This window comes from Heterocephalus glaber, unplaced genomic scaffold (genome assembly GCF_053883595.1).
Source record: "Heterocephalus glaber isolate CG9 unplaced genomic scaffold, H.glaber_assembly_v1.0 deba00001561, whole genome shotgun sequence".
Lineage (NCBI taxonomy): Eukaryota > Metazoa > Chordata > Mammalia > Rodentia > Bathyergidae > Heterocephalus > Heterocephalus glaber.
The window spans coordinates 8734126-8744192 of record NW_028258349.1 but is presented as its reverse complement, the minus strand read 5'-3'; the positions used below and the strand labels follow the sequence as shown (position 1 = coordinate 8744192).

Genomic DNA, 10067 nt, shown 5'->3' with positions numbered 1-10067 from the left:
TGATGTAACCATGTTGAGAGGTGATGGAGCCTTCAAGAGGCATGTGGGATTGTGAGGATTTTGCCCTCATGAGTAGACTAATGCAGTTCTCCTGGGAATGGACTAGTTATCACAAAGATGGGTTGTTACAAACCAGGTCAGCTCCTTTGTCCTCTTCCTCTCCTCTGCGTGCACTTACTTCCTCTTCTGCTTTTCCGCCACACATGGAACAGCACTTGACCTTCACATAAGTGGAACAGATGCTAGCACCATGCTCTTGAGCCTCCAAAACGTTGAGCTAAATAAACCTTTTTTCTTTATAAATGATTTCAGTCTCTGATATTTTGTTATAGCAAGAGAAAATGGACTAAGACAGCAAACCATAGTTACAAGTGCTGATGGATCTCCCTCTGCAGGTGAATAAGGAATCACTTTTGCAGTATAAAGGGTAGCAAGACTGGGCTGCCTGGAAAACCTAGGGATCTCAATTCTGATATGAGATGTGTCCGAGAGCCTTTTAGAACAACACCCTTCAAACTTCAATCCTCAAGGCTCTACATAGTGAAGTTGCTTTCTTAGGGGTGGCTGCTCAGTGTCAGGTGGAGAACACTCCTGGGATAAAGGGCAAGTGTGCTCTCTGGACAAACTCACAGGCACACTCAGAATGAAGATGGAGTGGCCAGGACTGTGGGTGGTATGATGTCATAGGAAGGGATGGAGACCAGACCCTCCCACCGCAGCCCACAGCCTCTGGCCACAGTGCAGCCCTGCTTCTGCTGCATCCCGCCACACTATCCACCAATTTCCATGTCTGCAGTTACATTCAGTAACTACAAGATGAACACCATCTCAATTAACAGCATACCTGCAGGGCGTCTCTGTACCAACTATTCCGGCACAACTGTCCACACTGTCATCAGGGCCTAATCAACTAATGATGGCTGAAAATGAGGGAGGCCAATCCCAATAAATTCGAAGGCAAGTCATTTTTCTCTTTTAATGCCCCTCTCCCCCTCTTCCTTCTTCCCACGGCACAATGCAGTAAATTAATGTCACTGTGGTTATTACAGTACCGCTGCTATGGCAAATATTCAAGTGACGATCCTGGAATATTTTACCTCAGCATTTATTTGTCCATAAAATAAAACAGGATTTATGGTATGACTCTCCAGTTTGAGGGCTGTATGGACAGCAGCTGGGACACATCCTTATCTCCTCCACAGGTAAAGATATAGGGGTGCTCTTAGGGAATAGAAGTGTCTGGTATCAAGGGGTCCCCACCAGGTGGGGACCCTTCAGAGCTGGGAAGGGCGAGTTCCCCATAGGATCCACAGGCTATGCCTGCAGGAAAAGACTTCAGCTAAAAGGGCAGTGTGACTTTGAGGTGTGAGGCTTAGGTGCATGTGAGGGAGGCTGCCTTTGGAAGGAAGGCTGTAGTTAAATGCCTTCTCTCCCACTCTTGCTTCCTTCCCCACAGGCACCCAAAAACTCACAGCTGCAATCCAGTACACCTGTCAGATACTGGGCCTCGCTTGGCCACCAGGACCTATGACTGTCTCCATTGTCTTCTTTGATCTGCTTGGAGGGACTGGGCACCAGCTCTGGAAGCAGTGTCAATGAGGAACCAAGCTCTGTGAAACAAAATCCAGAAGCAAGGTTCATTAAAATCTGCTGCCTGCACAAAACTCTTCCTGGGAAGGGAAAGAGGCTCCACCTTTGAGGACCCGCTTGGAAATTATAATTCATTGATTTGGAAGCCAATCATTTTGTATTTTGACTGCTAGCTTAGGAATATTCATATTTTCCACTGCATTTAAATTTCCCTGTGCCATTAAAATCTCTGAGCTCTATAATTAGGCCTCTCCTGATAGATATGGATGAGGTCTCTGTTCCAGGGAGAGTGAGGAGGAGTCTCTGGTTGCATGGGTTTTTGGGAGGGCTTCTCTGAGCTCATCCTGACCCTTCTCCAATATGACTCCCAGTCAGCCCACCTTCTGCTGGGACCCAGACCAGGGTCTCTGCGGCTGGGGCTGGGGCTGCCTCCTGGTGCCCTTCTCCCCTCCTGTGCTTGGGGCTGCACAGCCACTAAAATGTTTACTCACTTACACATAATTTGCATTCTGAAAGCCATATCCCGACTCAGATGATATTTATGAAATAAAATCCTGCTGGGTGCTGCAACCAAAACAGATGTGGCTCGCTACAGCACCATGTGTATATAAAACTGAGCCTCCTCAAAAATAAATAAATAAATACATACATACATACATACATAGGAGGCTTCTCCAGAATAACTGCCACTTTAGGAAGTGAAACAGAACACAGAAACCATTCTGATGTCCTCCTTGTAAATGACACCTGGGGTTGGCAGGAAGTTCCGGCATGAGCTGGTAGGGTTGGTCCCACATCCACTGCCCCTTGCCTCCAGATGTGCTCCACAGATCTCCAAAGTCACCAACTCATGTCCTGGCCACACCTCACCAGTCAAGTTTTCCCTGAGATCAACTAAAATATTAGGTAATGACGATGGAAAGCCAATAAGGGATGGGGGAGGGGATAAAGAATTGCTTAGAACGAATTCTGTATGTAATTACTTGCGTTTTTGCTAACTACTGTATAAACAACACTTGTAACAAGGCAAATTGGAGTCTTGAAGACAATTCTGCTTAGGGATATAGCTTCAATTTATTATATGAGGATAACTGAAAACTTTGTTTCTGCTGCGTTGCAGTCAATTTCCATGGCGCGCACATTTCGAATGTGTGATTAATCATATGAGTGCAAGGATTGCCAATAAATACCCAAACTCTCAAACTGTAACAACTTGCTCATTTTGCGCGGTCATTCCAAACAGCTAAACAGCCTGAACCCGTCAGCGCACCCCAGGATCAATGCTCTTGGGTCTTGCAAAAGATTGATTTTGCTCTCTGAGGATTTCATTGTGCTCATCCACAAAAATTCTTGGCTCCCTAAATAATCAGATCTCTGGGCCTAGCTGTGGAGTAACACCATCATAGTTGCAGTCATGATTCCAGCAGTGTCAGGCTGCCCCAGAGGGCCTCCACCTCGAGGAGGCTCTCCCCGTTTGGTGATCAAAAGGAGGATACTTTGTCTCAAGTGTGACCACTCAAAAAAAAAAAACCCCAGAAAACGGAGGAAAAAACTCAATAGGTCAAAGTAGCTCAGATGATTTAAATAATGATGGCTCCCCTTCCCCCCAGGACTGGGACTTGAACCCGGGACCTTTGCACTGAGCTACGTCCCAGTCCTTTTTATTTTTTATTTTGAGACAGGGTCTCTCTAAGTTGCTAAGTTGCCCAAGCTAGACTCAAAGTTGTGATCCTCCTGCCTCAGCCTCCTAGAGTGCTGGAGTTACATGCATGTGCCACTGCATCTGGCTGCTTTATTTTAAAACTGAGAATTTTGAGGAAAGGGATGAAAACTGCTCTTCTAACTTAAACCTCTATCGTAAGCAATTTTGTCACAGCTGTGTCTCTATTTTCCTTTTTTTCGGTTTTGAGGATTGAACCCTTGCACATCTTAAGCAAGTACACTGTACTATTCCTTTTCTGCCTTTTGATCAATTCTCATTTCTTATGCACAGTTTCTGGTGAACCCCTCACACATGTGAGCATGCTGCAGCAGGTAGTAGTATTAACCAGGATGGTTATTTGCTAATAACCACACACACACATTTTATTGGGTACCCCGGAAGACAAGGCTCCCTGATGATGGGGGATAAAGATGAATGAACACATTGGCAAGTCAGACATGTCCCAAGAAAAGAAAAAAAAATCAAAACAGGTGTTTCTACCTAGTGTCTGGAGGAACCTTAATGTGTTTGTCTTACCTGCTAATTAGTCGAGGCTTTTGCTGAGGAGCCTGAGCCATTTGCCACTCAGCATAAAAAGCCCACTTCGAAAGGATTTCTTGTTGAGAGGGAGGATGGGCCCCCCCCTCGCCAAAGATGAGAGCAGCCTGGATGTCTATCAAGACCCCACCCTCTGATTAGACCAGCTTGCAAAGAGGTCTCAATTGCCTAAACCTCAGGCTGGATTGCATAAACATCAGAGAGGCGCTGAATGCCAAACACCTTTCTAAGGGGGAGAAAAATAATAAGGTGAGATCACTTCATTCTCACTGCAACCTAAAAATAAATGGAAGGGGCTTCTCCCAGCTTCAGGGAATGCATATGGATTTCTTGCTGACATTCGATTCTCTGAACTGAATGTCACACTCGCTGAGAACAGTTAAAAAAAATAATAATGCTAGACTGTTATCGTTATTAGAAGGGCAAGAAGAATGAAATATCATGATTATCATTAGGAAACCCTGTAAAACATATTTGTACATTATCTTGGGGCAAATACAAGTGTCATGTGTTCCCAATTGTTAGGCAAAGAACGTGGTAATATATTGTTCCCCTCCAGCCCTCTGTGCAGCTCCATGCAGGGGAGAAATGATGTGCACAGTATGTGCAAGCAGCCGGAACGTGCTAGTGTGGTGTAGGGGGGTGCAAAGGGCCACCCCAGGACTGGTGACACAGTGGACAGCTGAGATGGATGAAGCAGCAATGAAGGAAGGTAGTACAAGGCCAGGCTGGTCACCTGGGCAGCTGGACCAGGCCTTGGGTGTGGCAAGGTTCACAGATACCTCCTGGCCAGGGTTTGGACGGGGCCAGGAAGTTGGAGTGCCAGGCTGTACTAAGTGTGCCATGATTCGGGGTCTCGGGAGGCCTCAGTCTGCAAAGGAGAGATTGGTTGATTCTCCTGACAGTGGTATGCATCGGAAAAGAAGTCTGGAAATGGATCTGGTGTGAAGAAATGTTCAAAGGAGCTTTCACCATTGAAGGTGAGCCCCCTCCCCTCCCTCTGTGCAGTCTCACTTTACCACTGCAAATTAAAGGTGTCTTTTTCTGTTTTATTTTGTTTTTGTTTTAGCATCAAAAACCCCTTTGAAAGTGTCATGAAAATAGAAATACATGGTGCACACAATATGTATCAGTGCTGTGGGCCCAGGATCCTCATTCAAATTCAGCCTGTAAGCCCTGAAAGTGCACAGGCCCCAGATTCAACACCTTTGCTCCTTGTGATCTAGAGGGTGCTTTCAAGCTTCAGCTTTCCAGGGTTCCCTGAGCTCTGCTCAGTATGGAGCACCTGTTCAAGGCCTGCAGGGAATGCCCAGGAACGGAGGGAGTGCTGAAGGTCCAGGACTCAGCCAAAGCCCCCAGGCGTCTGCCCACAATTTCCAGGCCCTGTCTACACCTGCTGGCTGGACAGAGGATCTAGAGTAGGTAGGAAAACCCAGGACACTATTCTGCACTGCCACAAAGGAAGGACATTTTTCTAGAGCCAAAGAAGAAAGCACTGTCTTTAGGACGAAAAAGATCTGTCCTCAGTCCTGACTCTCAGATGCTGCACAGGCTTGGCTGTCTCTCTCTCTCTCTCTCTCTCTCTCTCTCTCTCTCTCTCTCTCTCTCTCTCTCTGTCTTCAAAAGCAAGCCGTGGCCACAGAAGCTGTATATAGGTTTGCCTCCAACAAGAGCAATGTGCTGGCCCAAGAGGTTGGGGCCATTGGAGGTCTTTCTCTTTGGAAAACAAGGCTCACTTGAGGCTGCCTATGTGCTTTATTCCTGCTGAGAGCTTGGAGAGAAGGCAGCCTGTGCCTCTGAGACCTTTCTTCTCTCCCTGAGGGACCTGGCTGTGGCCCTGCCCTGCCCTAGGCTGTACCCAGTCTGATCAGAGAAGCTTAGATCTGCTCCTTCTCTCCACATGGCTGTGCTTTGTAAGTGAGCCTTTTGTCCCCAGAGGAATGCTATACAAATGGTGGCATTTCAGGCAACCTGGCTGGAATTGAGGAAGGTATTTGGGGACAGAAAGGCCTTCAGTTTACATAGAATCAGAGACACCTAAATATATTAAAGCCAGCTGCGAGTGAGTCTATTATAGGAAACCAGAATCCTAGAGCAGCTCTAAGAATCTCCTGCTTAGCCTTCTTTTGAGTAAACTGAGGCCCAAGGGTAATAGGGAAAAGACTGGGAAAAGGGAGCTTGCAGGAAGTTCAGGTAGAACCTAGAACTGCACTCTGGTACCCACTTTGACGCATCTTTGCATTTGGCCTTGTATCTCTGAGTGTGGACTTGGTGTTTTCCCTTTCTTCAGAGTATAAACCCTGATTGTCTGAAGTCATTTCTCACAGTAAGATTCCCTGGGACCTTGCTACAAACATGCAACCTCTGGTCCCTGGCCAGTCTACCCGAATCACAGTCTGCACATTTATGAGAACCCAGGTGACCTGCACTGAAGTTTGGGAAGCATGCTAGCCTCCGTTCCTCTTTTGCTTTCACTTCCAGGATGCTCAGAGCCAAGTCTCATACTAGCAACTGGCTCCTCTCAGATCTTTCAGTTTTCCTTCTTTGGGGTTGATCTGTAATTTTGCAAATGGACAGTGTTCACTTTCATAAGTGGTTACATGCAGGCAGGTAGAGTATGAAGAGGTAGAGGGGGTAGAGGGGCAGATGCAGGCAGTCTTGACACTGTGTCCAGAGCATAGTAGTCTCTCTCTTCCCAAAGACAAAGGCTTCTTATCCCTGCATGGACCCCTGGACCCCACCAGCCTGCAGGACACCTAGCAAACTCTACTGCCTCCCACAATCCCAGCACCTCCAGGAATCCCCATGTACCCCCACTGATTCCCGTGGGCCTCCCAGACCCTGCAGCTTCCACACCCTCCATGAGGCCCCACTGCCCCCCCATGTGAATAACCTTAAATAAGCTACTACCTTTTCAAGGGGGACACCCATTCCCTCCCTGTGCTAGTGAGCATCCCTTTTTTCTCTTTGCATCTCCAGTACCACCCCCAGACTTGCCCACTCATTTGGGGTGAGGTACTAAGCTGGGAAAAATATGTGAGGACATTAATCCCAGGTATTATTTTTAAATATGTTATGATTTGTTAAATTATATGACCCTGAATGACAACTCAGGCAAAGCAATAGAGGACACCATCAGGCCAGAGCATGCACTATTTAAAACATCCTTTTATTTTAAAAATCTTAAAACACTGCCTCCTATCAGGGTGCGGTGGAACTGCAGGCATCTGTGTTAGGTGAAGAGAGGAGGGACATCCCTTCAACACACTGGATAGTAAATTACTAAATGGGGGAGCAGGGCCATCAGGCTTTGATAAATATATGTAAATCAAGTGTAATACAAACCTTCAAGTAAAGAGCTCCTGGGAAGTCAAGAAAAACATATCCCATCTGAGAACCCAAGAGTACTTTTCCAACCCTCCCTCTCCTATTCCTCTCTGTCTGCTGGACCCACTTCTGTCCAACTTGGACTTCAGCCTCTTATCCACCACTCTCACCATCTTTGGCCACACCCAGGAACCGCTACTACTCTATTTTACTTAATATTTTTATTTAATTTATATTCATCCTTTTTTACTTAAATGGATTTAATTTTTAAAAGAAGCTTTATATCATTACCATGAATAAAAAAACTAATAGCACTTACCATAAATATGAAATAACAATAAAAAAACTTTTAATGGAAACAAAGCCATGTAATTAAATTCCAGCTCAATATGAAGGCTTGGGGAAGCCCGAGCCTGCTCTCTCTGTTAAAAGGGGAGGCCAGCCAGTGTCCACAGCCCTGCAAGTGTGCGGGAGCCCATGGCAGTCTCAGCCCTGACTCTCGGCGGACCAAGAGTGCCCAGCAAGATCCTCTCCTGTGATCCCCCCTGGACAGATACCGCTGAAATCACCTCACGACCCCACAGTGATCCTGTGCATTTTTGGAGGGACTTCCCCAGAGTCAAGAACAATGATGATAAATAAATGAGTAAAATAATGAAGAAATGGTAGGAAACAAAAGGGCACATGAAGATGGGGAGATGGGCAAAGGGATCGGGGTCCTGGAGGCATAAAGAGATCAAAAATGATCAATATGTGTTACACACACATACCAATTTCCCAGAATAAATGTAACTATCCTGTACTGTAATCATACACTAATTTTTTTAAAAAGTCGTGGAGACATAAGAAAAAATAACAATGATGTCATCAGTATTTTTTATGCATCACAATAAGAAGAGTGGAACAACTGAGAGTTCTCCTTCCAGAGTGCTGGCATAAAGAATATCATGTGGTGGTGAGGACAGAACCGGGGGCTTGGAAGGGACCCCCAGGCCTCCTGTGTGACTTTGGACAAGTGGCTTCCTCTCTCCCATCATCGGAGTCCAGAGGGTCTCAGTGGACACAGAGCTTCTCCAAGACCCTGCACCTCCACTCATTCCTCTAACCCTCTACACAGGCTGCAAAACTGAGACATTTTTACAAGTATACTTCGTGTCATGTGATGAAAAGTATGTTGGAAAGAGTCACCCAGGATCTTGTATGTGAGGCTTCTTCCTCGAAGTACAGAAAGGTAATGCCAGATAATCAAAATGCAAAGCCAAATAGGGAGGGAGGGGAAAAATGAACCTAGATAAATCTCAAAACCCCATGGAATGCAAAAGCCTCTTACTGTTAAAATAGAAGTCCGATCCATGTAAAATAGAAATTTCTGGACATAAAGCCAAGCTCTCCCAGTGTACTTAGACCCTCTTCCAAACCAGGAAGAGAAAGCATCAGGTAATCAAAATTCTTGTGAGAAAACAGCCACAGTCCTTATTATTAGTTGCAATTAATACTAGCAGTGAGACAAAGGCTAAAATATGAAGTCATACATTATGTTTTTTCCTCACAGGTATAGATTTTATTTGACCTACTGCTTTTAAAATAGAATACCTTCCCAGGCACGCTTTACATGATAAAACTCAGAGACAAAAGAGAGAAAATGCAAATCAATTCTACATTACATGTATGTTGCTGCATTTGGCAAAATCAAATGAGATCTTTTCATCTCCTTACTGTAGAACAAAAACAGAGCAATATTATGAAATCTCACAGAGCTTTATTTCTCGGCGTCTTTTGTGTCCAGCCTTTTAAATTCAGGTTTTTCTGCCTTTTTTACTGACAAGCCCACAATTTTCAGAAAAGAAAGCTAGCATTAATTAAGACAGTGCCAGATGTAATTTTCTTGGGAAGTAAATTTCTGCACAACTAAAGGTTACAGAGACCTTTTCACTGTCAAAATTTACTACAGCCTGTGAATGTTAATGTTTCTAATGAAGACATGTTCTCTGTCCCTGAACTTAAAAGTACCCAGAGAAGAAGGCAAAGAGAAAAAAAACTCTATTTGACGAATGTATCTGGAGTCTGTGCATTAATGTAGGGAACTCTGGGCTGCCGATGCACGTTGTAATTATAGTGTTTGGATAGCCTTGTTTTCTAAACAAGGAATATTGCCATAAATTGGCAATTTTGCATGAGGAGTGGGATGGTAGTAGGTGCCTATGTTACAAATGAGCCCGAAGTATAATAAGCATTTACCCCATTAGGCCTAAGGACGTGCACTTTCTAACTCTGGGACAAGCAGGAAGGGAAGCAGACAGAAGGAGGCCCTCCCTCATCCCCCAAGGCTGGGCACCAGCCTAGGCATAGGGGGTCCTGGGTTTCTGATTCTTTAACTCCCTCCCACCCCAGCACCTATGCTCAGAAGGTTACCTATGTGTTTGGAGATTCAGGTGTGGTTTGTTTTTGGCTCCAGCATTCAGTTTTGTTTTGGTGGCCTGATTACTAGGGACATCAGGGTTTTCTGTCCCATTCCCAAGGTAAAAACTGTCATGCTGAAGAAAAGCACGGTGTGCTCATTTTTCTCTTTTCTGGTACTGACGATTGAACATAGTACCTTTGCACTGAGCAAAATCCTCAGTTGTTTTTTAATTTAAATTTAATTTTTTTTTGACAGTCTCATTAAGTTTCCCAGACTGGCTTTAAGCTTGTTACCTTCCTGCCTCAGCCTCCCAGAATGCTGAGATTACAGGAGTGTGCCACCATGTGTGGCTCATTGCTGCTGTCTTGCTAAAGTTTCTTGGAGTGAGACGTTATCGGGTCCTGTGTTGTGCCTAATATGTGACTCCTCCTCTTTACTAAGTGCAAGAGTAAGGTAGCATGCATGACTTTATTTGGCAATAAAAGATGC

At 45.2% G+C, this 10067-nt stretch overlaps 1 long non-coding RNA gene across 2 annotated transcripts in view; it reads left to right on the top strand.

The window, feature by feature from the left end:
* The first annotated feature begins 8096 nt into the window (after positions 1 to 8096).
* LOC110344743 (uncharacterized) overlaps positions 8097 to 10067 on the top strand; it is a 66428-nt gene continuing 64457 nt past the window's right edge. For both annotated transcript variants that reach the window (XR_002387524.2, XR_015443114.1), the window contains exon 1: positions 8097 to 8408. This is a non-coding gene — a long non-coding RNA (uncharacterized LOC110344743). The remainder of the gene's footprint in view (positions 8409 to 10067) is intronic.